Below are 17,385 nucleotides of genomic sequence, written 5' to 3'. Positions count from 1 at the left end.
ATATATATATATATATATATATATATATATATATATATATATATATATATATATATATATATATATATATATAAAAATATATATATATATATGAAAACATGACAATAACAAACCGTCAGCCATCTCAAAAATCCATAAAACGAAAGACAAATTCAAAGCAGAGCATCATGGACCTCCAAAAAGATAGAGGTAGGATCAGGTGCCTAGGAGGCGTGAGCATCCTGTGCCTACCGGTCACACCCGCCGTGTGCTCTTTGTCGTATTCGAGAAATAATGGAAAAGTCCGTAGACAATTAGATAATTATTTATGGTCCAACAATTAGTATGAAGATGGTCAGTCAGTATGCGACCTAGTGGAAGATTACATTTGCTGACGTTGTATCGACCATAGAACTTACGAAAAGATGAATTCAAACGAGACTGTTGATATTCCTGTTTTATCAACTTGTTTGTCAGTAGCTTGCCTTGCCTAAGAAACTGTTCATAAGAAGAGGATGCCCTTGCGTATCGAATCTTTACTACTATATTAAAATAATAATAGTAATATTTTTAACATCATTGGTACTTAGAGATTACCAATTTGTTTTTATTTTTCTCAATCAGGCTTCGCTAACTAATAATCAACGAAAGTTCCTTTAAAAAATCCGGAAATCATCTGAATTTTTCGGATTTTACAATCTTGCGCATGCGCATTACATTCACGCAAAATCACGGGATGCTCTTTTGATGTTTCCACAATTTCACATTTGCATGGATAAACTCAAAAACGATGATACAGATGCGTGTAAATTTTCGTTAAAAATTTGCTATAGGCCTATATATTCTGTTCATAATAGAAAATACGGGAGATAACTCTAAGTGCGTTTAATATAAAAACAATTCCGAGAGTTCTGAATGTTATTGTTCATGGTGTGCAAATTTGATGTACTATCTATTTCGTAAATGCCCAACATAATATGCAATGTCAACCCGTGCACGCACTCGTTAAAGTCTAGTTAATTATATGTATTAAGGTTTATTTACCAGTTTGATTTTTCAGTAAATCGATTCAGATTAGAACATTTCTGATTAAAAAATTCATTCCAGCTTAGAGTTAGGACATTGAAAGTTTAATATATCAAACTATTCGTTGAATTAAGATGTCAATTAGTTTTTCTTATACTGGATCAAATTCATTGTTGGATGATTTTACCAAAATTATGATATACACAAATGTAAAATTTATGCAAGGAATCTTTAACACAACGCAAATTAGATGCGAACATTAAAAATAATGAAACATTTTATTATCATGTAATTCTATATAAAAGGAATAAAATAAAAAGATTCCGTTTTTGCATTAACAAATATACAATTAACTTGTTGCCTAGTACAAATAATAAAGAAAGTGCTTGAGGACATTTAAGAACTGTGTTTTTTTTCTTTTTTGGTACAAACGAAATTGTTACAATTCGTCATATCAATCCCAAATGATAAGTCGCATTGCTTATTGTTCACATTTGTATTGCATAATACAAAACGTACATACGTGGTTAAAAAAATATCAAAGTTTTAGTTGATCATGAGGTTATAGTTATATGTTTAATACAGAATAACAAATAAACATATGTAATACTAATATAATAATCCTTAAGGGTTTGTTTATTAAAAAATTGGAACTTGATTAAATATTTCTCATCAATGTATTTCATATTTACTATTGATCTATTGATCTACGCTGATCAAAACCATGGGCGCGTCAACGGACGTCTGGGAAGCCGGCTTGGACGAGTTTTCAGTCTAAATCGGTTTTTCCTCATTAGTGTTACCATGAATCACTAAAGCCGGATCGGACCAATCTTCAGTGGAAATAGGATTCTTCTCAAGAGTGTTATCGGGAATCAATGAAGCTGAATCTTCAGTTGAGATACGTTTTACCTCATCCTCCTCATCCTCGAGAGTATTGACAAAACAAATTTTATCAATCAAGCCTTCATTGTAACACCCTTCAATAGCTTTAAATCGGAGGAAATTTCGAACCTTCATCTCGCTCATTTCTCCAAATATGTGCTCAAGAGCTTCGGTGTCTGATGCCGGGGGAAAATTCTTTGAAATACTTTCGTTGTAATGTGTAATATGATCCATCTGGAAAACAACACTGATACAGTCAACATCTTTGCCATCTGGGGATCTACCGAAAGCCACAATGCCATATTGAAAGCCCGAATTTTCAGGATTTTGTCCTATCCATTCAACGACTTTTTGTTCCCAAGATTTTTCTGTTAAAGCGATCTTCATTTCATTTCTTTTCTCATCGGTAATGCCTATTGTTAAAAACAAATTACTTCAAGCTACATGTAATTGGCATGAACATTGCAAATCATGCACAATTAGAGCAAAATCGTCTGCAAAATAACGTTAAACTTTTTTAAGATAATCTCTATATAATAAAATAAAATCAAAGAAGAACCCTAGCCCTGACCCTGCTGCAATAGATAGAATAAGACTGCATGTATATAAGCATGACTTTGAGCTTTGCTACTTTTACTTTCGAATTCTATTGCTTGTATCATTTTTTCAGCAGAGGTCGTGCTACGCAAGCTTCGCTTACCCCTCTGTCAACGCCGGAAAAGTCTGTCACATGCTCAAAACAAACTTGGCGAGCATATAGTATTGTTGTGTTGATTCTCCTGAACAATCAGCTTAACGGGAGGGCATGGACAGACAATGATTTTGTTGCAAAGTTTAAAATGATCATGGGGAAATGCATTGCTGCTTTGTTGTATAAAACCTAAAATTAATCGGGAGCATGCAGAAACTGCCCTTTTCAAAACTTCCAATCACATGTCATTTGATCAGATTAAAATGTTTACCTTTCTCCGCAAAACATTTCTTACAGAAAAAATGAAATGAAAGTGTGCAAAGGTATTTAAAAATTGTAATTGAATTATTTATAATCACACTTATAGATAAAAGAAGTTACTATATCGATGTCAACAATATTTTATCCATTGTTTGAATTTGAACAAGCATGTTGCACATCGGGAGTTGACGGAGGTGTAAACAAAGCTTATGGTGCTCGACCTCTTGTGAATGTGTTGTATTTAAGGACATTGAGAAGAGTGTATTTTTTCTATTTTATCATCAGTTAATGTGCATTGTTTATCCTTACATGGTATATTTTAAATTTTGTATGTTAAAATTATGTTCGCTTACAATTTTAATGCCATAGCTATATATTTGTTCACGATGTTTATTTTGGAAATTTCCGTTCATTGAATTGTGTTTGTATTAGAGCAGAGCAGAAGAGAAAAGTAGATTGAGTTAAAATTTAATTGATGCCGTTGTGAAATAAAATATTTGATCAATTGAAAGCGTTTATAGTAATATTAAATGGTATGAATTTCCAGAGTTTTTATATAATCAAATAAAAACTTTGTAATAAAATATTCTAAAGACATGTATCTTGTGATTTGTTGATTTTTCAGTATTCGAGACAACATATGTACCTATTAGAATTTTATTTACATACTTTAAAAATTATTGATAACAAACTTTGAATAAATAAGTCGAAATAAGGACACAGATTGAGGGAGATACAAGTCAAGTTCATATTCATTTTGATATTTATAATATCATGTATTTATGAAATGTTTGAACGAGAATAATACTATTACCTTCAAAACTCTGCTGCAGGGTATCAACAAAGCCATTAAATTGTTCGAATGGAATCTTGTAAGACTTCATAACCTCACAACTCTCCGACCACTTATCAGGATATTTTCTTTCTAACAGTTTTTCAATTTCTAAGACGTCCTGTTTGAACACCTTTTACAAATAGATAATAGGAAAAAAGATAAACTGATAGAATATTAAAAAAACAATCTTATACTGTTATCTATTGCAATAAATAATAAAAATGTAATACGTATCACTGAGAAAGTAAAATTGTTTAAATGTGTTTATATTTCGTTTCTTTGAAATCCATTTATCAGAACTTGAATATCATCAATTCAATGTTATTATATTGTTGTACATCAATACTGGTAATAATTTCAAAGAAAACATAATAATGTATACGATTTAAATTTTTTTAGTCTTGAAACATGTTTTTTCATAATTAGTGTCTTAACACTTATAACGATGAAAAACATTAACATTCATACTACATCATATTCATAAAGGGAAAAGAAGCAATGTGAACATCATATTGCATTAGTTGTTTTGAATATTAAACTGAGTAAAACATAAACATGTACATACAAAATAGCCAAACAATCACCAGAAACATGGATGCAATAAAGGTTTTTTTCTAAATATGTTAATTTTAAAATAGGATCTAAATGAGAGAAGTGTATTCTTAAACATTAGGAATGATAAAGGCAATCAATCAAACAGGAGACCCATGTCCCACATCCCTCACCTGAACAACAGTTGTTGTATCTCTTTGAATTCATTGATATAAAAATCTTCTAAAGTATTGTTAAAATCAAACAATTTCTATCATATTATTATTATGTCTATTATGTTATATTATTAGTCTATAATATTTGACATTATATTACATAACATTATCTACAAAATATATAAATATAATCTTACTTTTTTGGATTAATATCCTATGACCTACGGTGCAAATCAATTGACCAATCTTATTATACTTGGCCTCGACGTATGAAAGATTACAAAATTAGAAAATCAACTATATACGAATAATCAAAACTAGAGAAAAAGCTCACTTTGACCTTTAAATGATGATACGAAAATATGAGGATGCTAGCACAGTGTTATCACTAAACAAAGCATATTCAGAAAATAGGTATTTTAAAACATTAGGTATTATTCCGGGGTCACATTTTGTACAATTTACATTCTACACAATCTTAGGATGTTTGCATAGTAATCTAACAAATTGTAGCATTGTAGTTTTCCATAAAAAGATTTGTAAACATTTTCCCTATATATTTAGATAATGAATTTTGAAATACTTCTGAGACCCCAGTATTAGTTTAGAGGGTCTTGTTTTTTTTTTTAACAATTTAGAATTCAAACTTACTGATCATGTTGGAATAGTAATCTCACCAATTGAAACATTGTAGTTCTTAAGTACAATGTAAAATGTTTTCTAACATATTCCCTTTATTGTTTTGTAAAACTTCAAAACTTTCTTAGGGTCCAATATTCGTCTTGGGTCAGTATATACTATCTAAGGATGCTTGCATTGTAATCTCACAAATTGTAGCATTGTAGTTTTTATAAGATTTTTAAAAAACGTCTTTATCATCTATTTCTATGATAGATGTTGAATCCCTCCAGCTCTTCGGGCCCCCGTATTACTTAGGGGTCATGGTTTTACCAATTAAGAATCGACATTGAGGATACATGGATAGCAATGTACAATTTGTAGCATAGTAGTTTTCTTGAAAAAAAACTTTTAAACGTTTTCCCTATATATTTATATGTTAAACTGTGTACTAGTATCCCTATTGGGGCCCCGGTCTTGATTGTGGGTCAAGAATTTTAACTACTTTGAATCTATCCCATCTTATGATGCTTGCATATTTATCCAACAAATTACAACATTGTAGTCCTTCACGTTAAGACTTTGAAACATTTTCCTTATAAATATCTGTTAAACTTTAAATCCCTTTTGGGTCCCCAGAATTCCATTCATTGTTTAAACAATTTAGAATCAAAACTATCAGAGAATGTCTGAATATTGATATCACTTTAGATTTGAAAGATTTTAAAACATTGGAGTTCTTCAGAAAAATATTTTTTAAACATATTCCGTATTTGTGTTTATGTTAAAACTTTGAACCTTTCTTGGGGGACCAGGTTACAAACAAAATTATCTGAGAATGCATACATATCAATCTCACAAATTGTAACATTGTTGTATATAAATTTGGACTTATTGTTCTAAAGCAGATGTCAAAGATTTGAAAAGCTGATAGACAGACAGACAGATATACTATATACAAGAGGCGATCAGAATAGCTCACTTAAACATTCGGTTAAGGTGAGCTAAAAAGCGTGCGTGAGTATTCAATTATAGTTAAAGTTATACATTATATAGTAATAATTATTATAATCAACAAAAATCACGTTTGATTTTTACTTGCTAAACTCATACAAATTAAAATTCAAAACATAAATTATTAAAGCTAGATTGGATCAATAACTGTTTTTACACATCATTAAATATGACCTATTTAACTAATTAAACTAATGAGAGTTGCTTTTATGCTTAACGAATGTTAATTTTTTAAAAAAATGTTTCATAGTGTTAATACGAGACATCAATCAAAAAATACGAAGACAATGCGGCTGTCTATCATATATTTTTCATGAAAGTCATACGAAACAAATTAATCTGTGCACCAACACCAATGTTACTGATATGCGAAGTTTTAGTCCATTTGATGAAACGGTATTTTTGTAACCCCTTTTTAAAAACAACATGTTTTGTCACCACGGCGCACGGTGACGTTCAAAACATGACGTCAAAATTAAACACGCACAGTTTATAGATATACCCCATCAATATATCACGCTTAGTCTCTTGTGCCTCTCTTCTTACAATTTAAAATGGCACTGAACCACTTAACATCTTATTTGCACACATTTTCTCGAGAATCATAAGTTAGTTCTTCAAAGTTTTCATTTTCTAACCGTGTATCTCTTCGTTTACAATAAGGATAACCCTGAACGTCGGTTGACGTTACTTCATTTATGACCAAATATTAACATATAGTCTACTCTCTTTCGGACTGTTTTGTATTCAAACAACAATGACCACCATCCCCACAAAATTTATTACAGTTAAACACAAACTTGCAAATATTTGTTGACTTATTTTTTGCACCATTGAGCATTTTCACAGCTTGTATCGGCTTTTTCCTGAGTTAAATCCATTTTATTTGTACTTCTCGTTGCGCCGTGACGTCAGGCGACGTCGATGTTTTTAGTCAATTCTAAAGAGGACTATCTGACTTAAGTAACTAATATCTGTTCGACAAAACAATATATCCCGTCATTATTTGGTACAGAGAATACCATGATTATACTAAATTTGAAGTTTCAATATAATTTGGTTTTAAGCCAAATTTATTGAGATAATACTATCAACATTATATGGTTTATTGTTGACATAACACAAATTTGGACCGTGCGCCGTGACCTCATTTTTGCAGGATTAAATTCTAAATAATTCTTAAAAATAAAGAAATTTATTAACTTTTTTTCTTGCAAATTGTCTGAAACTATTGCTAAATTATGTCTACCAAATTAAGTAATCATATCAAGTTAAATAACATAGCTATGACAAAAGTCTTCGTATTTTTTGATTGACCCTCGTATATGGTGATTTTAAACAAATAAATAGAAATGCTAGCAACAAATTGCAAATGTGTGCAATGAATACATTAAATGTCACAAGCTTTATCCTACCAGGAACTAATTTTGCATGCTACAAAGCAAGGTGAAACGCGGGGATGTTAAGGAAGCATATGGAATCTGAGTTACATGCAATTTCGTGAAATCACTAATCTTAGTTATTATGTACATATTCAAATATCTAAGCAACGAAACGTAGACCAAAAACAAATAAAAAATATGGAAGACAATTTTTCTCCAGAAAAAAGTTTGTATTACGTAGATTTACACATTGATGACGTCATGACTAAAAGTTGAATGTCGTGTGAATTTCATCGGAAAGCATTGTAAACATATTCAAAATATAACTAATGTAAGATCTCTAATAAAGTATTGTGGTGTGATTTATTGAGAACTGAACATATGGATACTGGTAGAGATGTTAGTTTTATCAATCATTCGCTAAAAGGTATGTAAATTTGCTTTTATTTCTCGGCCAGGCTTCCCTCTGTCGTTGTTTACGATATAAAAATCCGTTTAGAACAACACTACCCCGTATATATTGAACTTGAAATTTTATACGTATCGTTAGTTTGATCAATGCTTAAATTAAAAAGTGCTGCTAGAATCCCATGTTGTGTGTTGCTTTAATGCAATTTGCCGTTTTCCATGCAAACTTTATTAAAGTTGGGAAGGTTTTACAAGAACCAGATGAATAACTTTTAAATAAGGAAAAACATAAGATTCTAGCAGCGGTTTTGATTAAACTGAGATGTTTTGCTTTCACTTGGTATGTTTATTTTATTTTGGAAACCGCGGGCTAGTGTTGTTCTATCTCATTTTATGTTAAGATATATACGTAAGCTATTTATAGTTGTCACGTGATAATGCACCAATGTGGCAGTAATGTACTACCCGATTTTATTGAACTGACATCTATTTTAAAAGATAATACTAAGTTTTTGATCTTATTCAAAATAATTTTTTAATTTCACGATTTTGAATATAACAGTCAAAATAAGACGCTGAATTGCCAATATGCTTCCTTTACACCCCCGCGAATGAAGAAAATCAAGCATATGCATTAAACCAGCTTGGGCTATATTAACCAACCCTAAAAATGAAACATAACCAAAGGCAATTTTTATACATGCTTCTTTATTATCATATACCATTTATTAAGGATAATTGCTACATTCAGAGTTATAGACACGAAACATAGAGTTGATAAATATTACTAAAGCCATTAAAAAGAAACGTCGTTGAAAACTAGGAATCATCCATTTTAGTATTTCATATTGATTTTGGTTCATTTTAACCACGAAAGCACTGTACTTAAGTAAAAGCATGATCACCTTTTCTCTTAAGAAGGAAACACATCACGCAAATATCACTCAACTAAGGAGGTAAAATTGTTTTTCATATATGCATGTATCATATATTACTATATGTCATATATTCTATGTTATCTTAAAGCTAAACACCGCTCGTAAATAGGCACCGTCACACAGGCACCTTGTATCTAAACCTTTCGATTTCGTTACACACAATTCCACACCTGAAACTTGTGGCCAACGTGTTGTATTCCATCGTGGTCTTTGGATTTTATGCATTTGTTTCTTATTTCATCTGCATATTCTGTTTGTAAATAACACAATGACCTATTTCTTTGATGTTAGTATTCTCCTGGCTCGAAAAAAGAGTGTAAAATGTGATAATTTCAACGCGAATGATAAACACGGTGAGGCCAGAGGTACGTCCACACAAGTGAGACCTCTACAGCGAAGTACTTTGAACTAACTGACTGTTCAGAGGTCTGTCCTTTATATAAGGGTTGTGGGGACAGCAGTGATTAAAGATAAATATGGCGTACAGTAGCTATTTACGAGCGGTGTTCAGCTTTAATGAACGAAAAAAGGATGAGACGGATCTTTAATATAAATTATTTTAAACAATTTTTTACACCTGCATTTGCACTTAATTGGAATAAATGACATCGTGTATCTGCTTGCAAACACCCAAATTTGTCATAGATGGCACATCATTTAAAAAAAAATGATTGTTCTTTCATATATTTTAACAATAAAACAAAAGAGAACAGACTCACTAGTAATCATGCTTTGTACGACGCATTAAAAGTTATAAACTACTCCGATTTATTTCTTATATCGACGGTTTAAAATATTTTATTCCGATTCTGGCAATACATTTACCATATTAGTGCTAAAAAAAATGAAAATTAAAAAAAGATGATACTGTTAAATTTGGTTGTTTTTATCAGTTTTTGAACTTAAAAAAAATATTCTTCAGTTGCACAGGTGGACAACGCTTTATCTTCAGAAGAAGAACCCTTAATGTACAAAGCAAAGAAATCATAATTTGATATAAAGGGATACATTGAAAATAATAATGATAATAACTAGATACAATCTCGGTACGAGTACCGAGTAAGTCCTCCGTCCGATTTTGTTTAAATGATACGATAAGATAACGATACAAATTCAAAAATCTTTTTTCTGTTATCTATTACACATATCTAAATTTGTTGTTAATTTTTTGAGAAACAAATAATTGAATATTTTAGGGACCAGTCCTTTAGATTCTTAATGGGGACAGCCATCGGTGTTTTGATTAGTGGAATTGATTAAAATCATTAATGCAAATATTTTTCTTTTGTGATGCCTATCACTATATCTCCCTCTCTAGATAAATTGCATCAAAAGTTAAGTACTTTGTCCCCTTAAAATCCCTAATTACGTAATAAATGGGCGCGGTGATGGGTTTTCTGATAGTCTCTGAGTTAATGTCTGCACAAAATTGGTCGCAAAACTTACTAAATCGGCCGTAAATCGGAACCGGAAGTGACGATTTCAAAATCTTCTAGACAACTTTTAAAAAAAACTTCTAGAATTATGACTACTGGCAATCATATGTGAAAAAATGGTCGAAATCGGCCGAAAAGTTTTCGAGAAATTGCGTACACAAAATTTGTGAGAAAAAAATAACTAGATACGACCTCGTTACGTGTAACGAGTAGGTCTTCCGTCCGATTTTTTTATTTAAAGGGGCATGGTCACAATTTTAGTCAAATTTTATTTTTCTCTTTTTGTTATTTACAATGCTTTAGCAATGTATTTCTAGTGATCAAATGAAATTTGGGTGCCAATCGATGAGTTTTAAGCAAGATACAGGGCTCACAATTCTTCGTCATGTAAACAAGGCTCGTGCCCTGTTTTTGTTTACAACAGTTCAATATATCAGTAAACAAATCTTTTTCAAGCTGATTTGTCTATCTTCTTGTTTATTTTAAGCATAAAAAACAGTTCCTAACGATTAACTCATTCATTTAAGATCTAAAACTGGAATTATTCCTTCAACACTCAAAATGTAAACAAAAGCTTTGTTTACATAGCGAAGAATTGTAAGCTCTTTAACTCGCTTATAACTCAACAAATGACAATAAGATTTTGGTTGCTTATTAAAAATGCCTTACTTAAGCATTGTAAACATTAAAATCGAAAAAAGAATGTTTGTCCAAACCGTGACTATGCCCCTTTAAATGATACCATGAAAGATCGATACAATTTCAAAATTAACACCCCCTCCCCCCCCCCCCAACAAAATTTTTCAAGATAATGAATAAAAATCCTTAATTACGTCAAACATGGGCCTGACGATGACTTTTTCAAACCGATAATGTAGTGAAAGATACTGATCAAAACGTATGAACATTTTGATTCGAAATCTTTACCCAACTTTCGTGCCTAAACGATCTCCAAGGAAAAGCGCCACTGGTGCAAAACAACTATATAATGCACAACTTCAAACCATGCTCTACCTATCCTAAAAAATTCAAAGTCATATCTTTAATAGTTTCTGAAATCAGCTCTGCACAAAATTGATCGTACAAATTACGATATCGACCGTAAATCCGGACCGGAAGTGTCGACGACTATAAATTCAAAATCTTATAAAATTCAGATATTGTCCCATCATCTGTTAAAAAAATTGTCGAGATCGGTTGAGTAGTTTTCGAGAAATCGCGTGCACAAAATTTGGAGAAAAACAAAATAAACAGTACGAAAACCTTAAAAACTAAATCTCGTTTGGAGTAAAGAGTAAGTCTTCCGCCCGATTTTGTTTTACATGATACAATGAAATATCGATACTCTCTGCCAAATCTTAGATCCTGGTGAAACTAGGTTGTTTGACTTGAGACCGAAAACGGACGATCGAAAGTGATTGGTGAAAATATAAGCTGTTGGTTTTTTTTTTATACTTTTGCCTAGTGTATATCACTATTGAACATGCTAGATGAAACACCAAAGACAATCGGTTAAACTTTTTATAAACATGAATTGTGTGAACTCTTCTGGTAAGTACCGGAAGTGACAGTTGACAAAATAAAACCCGTTAAAGACACCTTTAATCAATTGTCTATCATTCATAAAAGTTTGTGTCTCAATCACCTAGAATGACTAAAGGTATCAAATTTGTAAAAAGGCTAGGTATCTATGATATTTGATATAACTCACTGGAAGTAGAATATGTTTGCTTTTTTAACATATATAAGATAGTGTTATGATATACCAGTATTCATTTCATGTAAAAAAAAAAAATAAGGAAACACATATTTTTAAGTGATTCTAGTTACGACCGGAAGTGCCGACGATTCAAACAAAATAATGTAAATACGGATATATACTTAAGGTTATCATCCCACAAAGTTTGGTTGTTCAAGTCATCACCGTTTTGACATCTCGTGGAGTCATTGTTTTTTTGTCTCTTGACAGGAAACGGACAAACGGAAATGCTTAGTGAAAATAAAAAGTTAGTATTTCTTTAACATAAGACACTTGTACTTTATTAATTATCAATTTTGCTAAAATTGTCAAAGAAAAACAGTTAAACTTTCAAACAGATTGATTTGTTTTAACCCTTTCGGTGAGGACCGGAAGTGACGGTTGACAGAATGAAATCGGTTAAACGCATTTTCGATCGAATGTATATTATCTATATATGTTCAGTGTATTGAGTGTACAGTCGCAACAAATCAAACAAAATAATGTAATCACAGATACATAGATAGGGCTATCATCCAACAAAGATTGGGTGCTTAAGTCGTCATCGTTATTGAGATCTCGTAGAGTTTTTTTTCTAGGGTGAGGAAACAGGCAAACGGAAGTGCTCGGTAAAAATAAAAGTCACTATTTCTTATACACTGGATAACTGTACTTCATTTTTTATCAATGTTACTAAAATTGTCAAACAAAAACAGTTAAACATTTGAAACAACTTGATTTGTTTAAAACTTTCCAGTGAAAAGCGGAAGTGACGATTGACAAAATGAAAGCAGTTAAACGCATTTTCTATCAAATGTATCATCACTGTAACTTTGGTATCTTCATCACTTGTACTGTCGAAGATCTTGTGGGTAAAACATTTATTTAAATAAGGCTATCTGAGATATATGAGATATCTCACCGGAAGTAGAATGTTTTTGTTTATTTAACATCGGATATATGACCGATGTAATGATTTACACTTTTATTTCATTTCTATGTGAAAAAATTGAATGCGTAAAAAAATAGTTTTGAAGTGCTTCCGGTTATGACCGGAAGTAATGACAAACAAAGCAAAATAGTTTAAAGACATCTACAATTATTGGTATACAATCCTACAAAGCCTAAATGCTCAGGTCCTTATCATTTTTGAGATCTTGGCGTCGCAAGTTTTTTGTTGCGGGACAGGAAACGGACGACAGGCAACGAAGTTTGAAAAAAAAATGAAAATAAACCTTCTAGAAATAATCATTTCCTATCATCCTTGGAAATTTCAAGATCTTTGTAGCCATCCCTGAAAAATCGTTCGAAAAAAGAGGGGGGATTTCAAAATTCCTAACTAATTTTCGCGCCGGGAGAATTCCAAGTAGTGGTGCCACTAGCGTAAAATTGCATAATAGTGCACAACTTCAGTCTATAGTCTACCTATCCTGAAAATTTCGTATTTATATCACTGACAGTTTCTGAGATTAGCTCTGCACAAAACTGGTCGTAAAAAATAGAAAATTGGCCCTAACTCGGTACTGGAAGTGACAATGTCAAAGCTTCAAAAAACATCTAGAATTATGACCTCTGGCAATCATCTGTGAAAATATGGTCGAAATGGGCCGAATGGTTTTTAAGAAATCGCGTGCGCAAAATTTGTGGGAAAAAGTAATAATAAGAAACAGTACGAAAACATTAAGGATTTCGTTGGAAACGGAACACCGTAAAAAGAAACAGTACAAAAAAAATAAGGTCTTCCATTGGAAACGGAAGCCCTTCAATAAGAAACAGTACGAAAACTAGATACGATCTCGTTACGAGTAACGAGTAGGTCTTCCGTTCAATTTTTTAAACGATAAGATTAAAATATCAATAAAATTTCAGAATTTCCACTCAACCCCTCCCTTTCAGATAATGTATACGATTGTCAATATTCTTTCAAATGCTTGACAAAGTGTTTTGCTTTTTCGCATACAGCACATTGAAGATTTAAGATTTAAGTCCCCTAAACTCCCTAATTACGTCATCAATCGGTGTGGCAATGAGTTTTACAAACTGATATTGTTACGATCAATAACTTTGTTTCAATAATACATTACAAAATCTTGATCGTATTAAGGTATGTGTAAAAGACTTTACGAATGTCTTGGCCCCTAATAAAAGGGGCCAGTCCCTTTTTCTTGAGTTCATTCGAAAGGTCTCACGAATACTAACATTTTTTGTTCTTACACCTATCAAAAATTGTTGTTCAGTTTTGAGATACAAGTGATTGAAGAATTTAGGGGCCAGCCCTCTAGATCCTAAATGGGGACTGACATTGGTGTTTTGGTGAGTGGAATCGATTAGAACTATCAACACAAACATTCGCTGTTTTACAATGTTTCATAAAATATGTCTCCTTCTATAGATATATTGCGTCAAAGTTTAAGTACTTTGGCCCCTAAAAATCCCTTGTTACGGTCAACAACTTTGCTTCTATAATGCATAACAAAATCTTGACTGTTTTTAAGTTATCTGTAATATAGTTTACGAGTGTCTTGGCCACTAATTTAAGGGGCAGCCCCTTTTTCTTGAGTTCAGTCGAAAGGTCTCACGAATACTAACATTTTTTGTTCATACACCCATTTCAAATTCTTGTTCATTTTTGAGATACAAAAGATTGAATTTCTTAGGGGCCAGCCCTCTAGATCCTTAATGGGGACAGACCTTTGTGTTTTGATAAGTGGACTCGATTAGAATCATCAATGCAAGCATTTTCACTTCTACATTGCCTAACAAAATATGTCTCCTTCTGTAGATAAATTGCGTCAAAGTTTAAGTACTTTGGCCCCTTAAAATCCCTAATTACGTCATAAATGGGTGTGAAAATGATTTTACTTGATAAAAATTGCTACGATCAACAACTTTGCTTCTATAATGCATTATAAAATCTTTATCATTTTTAAGTTATTTGTAATAGAGTTTACGAGTGTCTTGGCCCCTAATTTAAGGGACCAGTCCCTTTTTCTTGATTTTGTTGGAAAGAACGTTTAGTTATCTACTACTTTTGTAATATGTCTTTACAAAATATCAACTGATAAAAAGATACAGATCAAAACGTATGAAAATTTTGAATGAAAATTCGTACTCAATTTTTGAGCCCAGGCGAGCTCCAAGAAATGGCGCCTCTGGGTATAACAACAAAATAGTGCACAACTTCAAACTATAGACTTCCTATCGTAAAATTTTCATAGTAATATCTCTGATAGTTTCTGAGATCAGCTCTGCACAAAATAGGTCGTAAAAAATAGAAAATCCATCATAACTCGGTACCGGAAGTAACGATTTCAAAATTTTAAAAAACATCTAGAACAATGACCTCTGGCAATCATCTGTGAAAAAATGGTCAAAATCGGCCGATTAGTTTCTGAGAATTCGCGTGCACAAAATTTGTGGAAAAAAAAAATAATAATAAGAAACAGTACGAAAACAATAAGGTCTTCCGTTGGAAACGGAAGACCTTAATAATAATAATAAAAATAAGAAACAATACGAAAACAATAAGGTCTTCCGTTGGAAACGGAAGACCTTAATAAACAGTACGAAAACAATAAGGTCTTCCGTTGGAAACGGAAGACCTTAATATGGAGAAATATTGAAATCACGCGTTCTTCGTTTTCTCGCACAGTTTAAAAGTGAAGCTTTCCATATTTCATCTATATAATAATTAACGTTATGCGCAGACCTAGAAAGGGTCTTGGGAATACAACTGCCAAAAATTCAGGGTTTGAAGGGGACCAGCCCCCCACCCCCAAATTTGTAACTTTTATACTATTCATCTAATTTTTAAAATCTTTTCGGTTTATTGTACAGAGGAGAGAGTAAAATTTAAAAAATCTGGTCCGGGGGTTACTTTTTGACACCTTTTAGGAGTTTTAGGGGTCTAAAAATGACTATTGAGTCATTATTTCTGAATATTGAAACTGTGAAAATTACAGTCATAGATTTTATACTGAATAAATTTACATGTTACGTGTTTTGTCATTTCTTCATTTATCAAGCATAATTATATCAATCCCATTAAATTCAAACGGTAGATTATCCTTGTAATAGACGTGAAAAAAACTTTAAAGGCAGAAATACATGTGCAGAATGCATAACTAATTGTTTATCGACTTCCTTGCGTTGATGTAAACTGAACCCGCGATTTCTACTTTCGGTTTGCTTTCCGATCGCAGCTTTTGAAACTGACATGTACCCCACTGTTCAAGCAATTACTAACATTATTTAGACCTGGCCTTTCTATTTATGTCCTTAACGTGGCATTAACACACTCTCACGTCCATGAATTAAGTGTTTTTGATGGCACTCTCTGCATGGTCAATGAAATTCGTACGCGCGAACCCAAAGGTGCGTTCCAATCCCACCTCAGACAACATTATTCAACTTATTGTCTACCACTCTTAATTAAACGCCATGCACATAACGGTTTCTGTAGAAGATTGTGAAGGATTTGGTATCACTAGATACGACCTCGTTACGAGTAACAAGTAGGTCTTCCGCCCGATTAGTTTTTTTTTTTAGTTTAAATGATACCATGAAGTATCGATACAATTTCAAAATTACCCCTCCCCCCAAATATGAAGATAAAGAATAAAAACCCTAATTACGTCAAACATGGGCCGGACGATGACTTTTTCAAACCGACAATGTAGAGATCAACAACTTTGATTTTATAATGCATAACAAAATATTTATCGTTTTTAAGTTATTCATAACAGAATTTACGAATCTCTTGGTCCCTAATTAAAGGGGCCAGCCCCTTTTTCTTGATTTTATTGGATACAACTTTTGATTCTCTACTACTTTTGTTTTATATGTCTTCACAAAATATCAACTGATAAAAAGATACTGATCAAAAGGTATGAAAATTTTGATTCGAAATCTGTACCCCATTTTCGTGCCTAAGCGAGCTCCAAGGAATAGCGCCACTGGTGCAAAACAACTAAATAGTGCACAACTTCAAATTTTGCTCTACCTATCCTGAAAATTTCAAAGTCATATCTCTAATAGTTTCTGAGATCAGCTCTGCACAAAATTGGTCGTAAAAAATACAACATCGACCGTAAATCCGGACCGGAAGTGACGACGACGAAAAAATCAAAAACATATAAAATTCAGATAATGTCCCATCACCTGTGAAAAAATTGTTGAGATCTGTTGAGTACTTTTCGAGAAATCGCGTGCACAAAATTTGGGGAAAAAAAATAATAAACAGTACGAAAACAATAAGGTCTTCCGTTGGAAACGGAAGACCTTAATAATAATAAGAAATCGTACGAAAACTATAAGGTCCTCCGTTGGAAACGGAAGACCTTAACTAGACACGATCTCGTTGCGAGCAACGAGGAGGTCTTCCGTCCGATTTTTAGAAGGAAATATGACATCATCGACTTTGATTTTCGACTTAAAAACATGTTATAGAAATAGGAGTGAAGTACTA

Source organism: Crassostrea angulata, unplaced genomic scaffold, assembly GCF_025612915.1.
Source record: "Crassostrea angulata isolate pt1a10 unplaced genomic scaffold, ASM2561291v2 HiC_scaffold_209, whole genome shotgun sequence".
Classification (NCBI taxonomy): domain Eukaryota; kingdom Metazoa; phylum Mollusca; class Bivalvia; order Ostreida; family Ostreidae; genus Magallana; species Magallana angulata.
Note: the sequence above shows the minus strand (reverse complement) of the source record.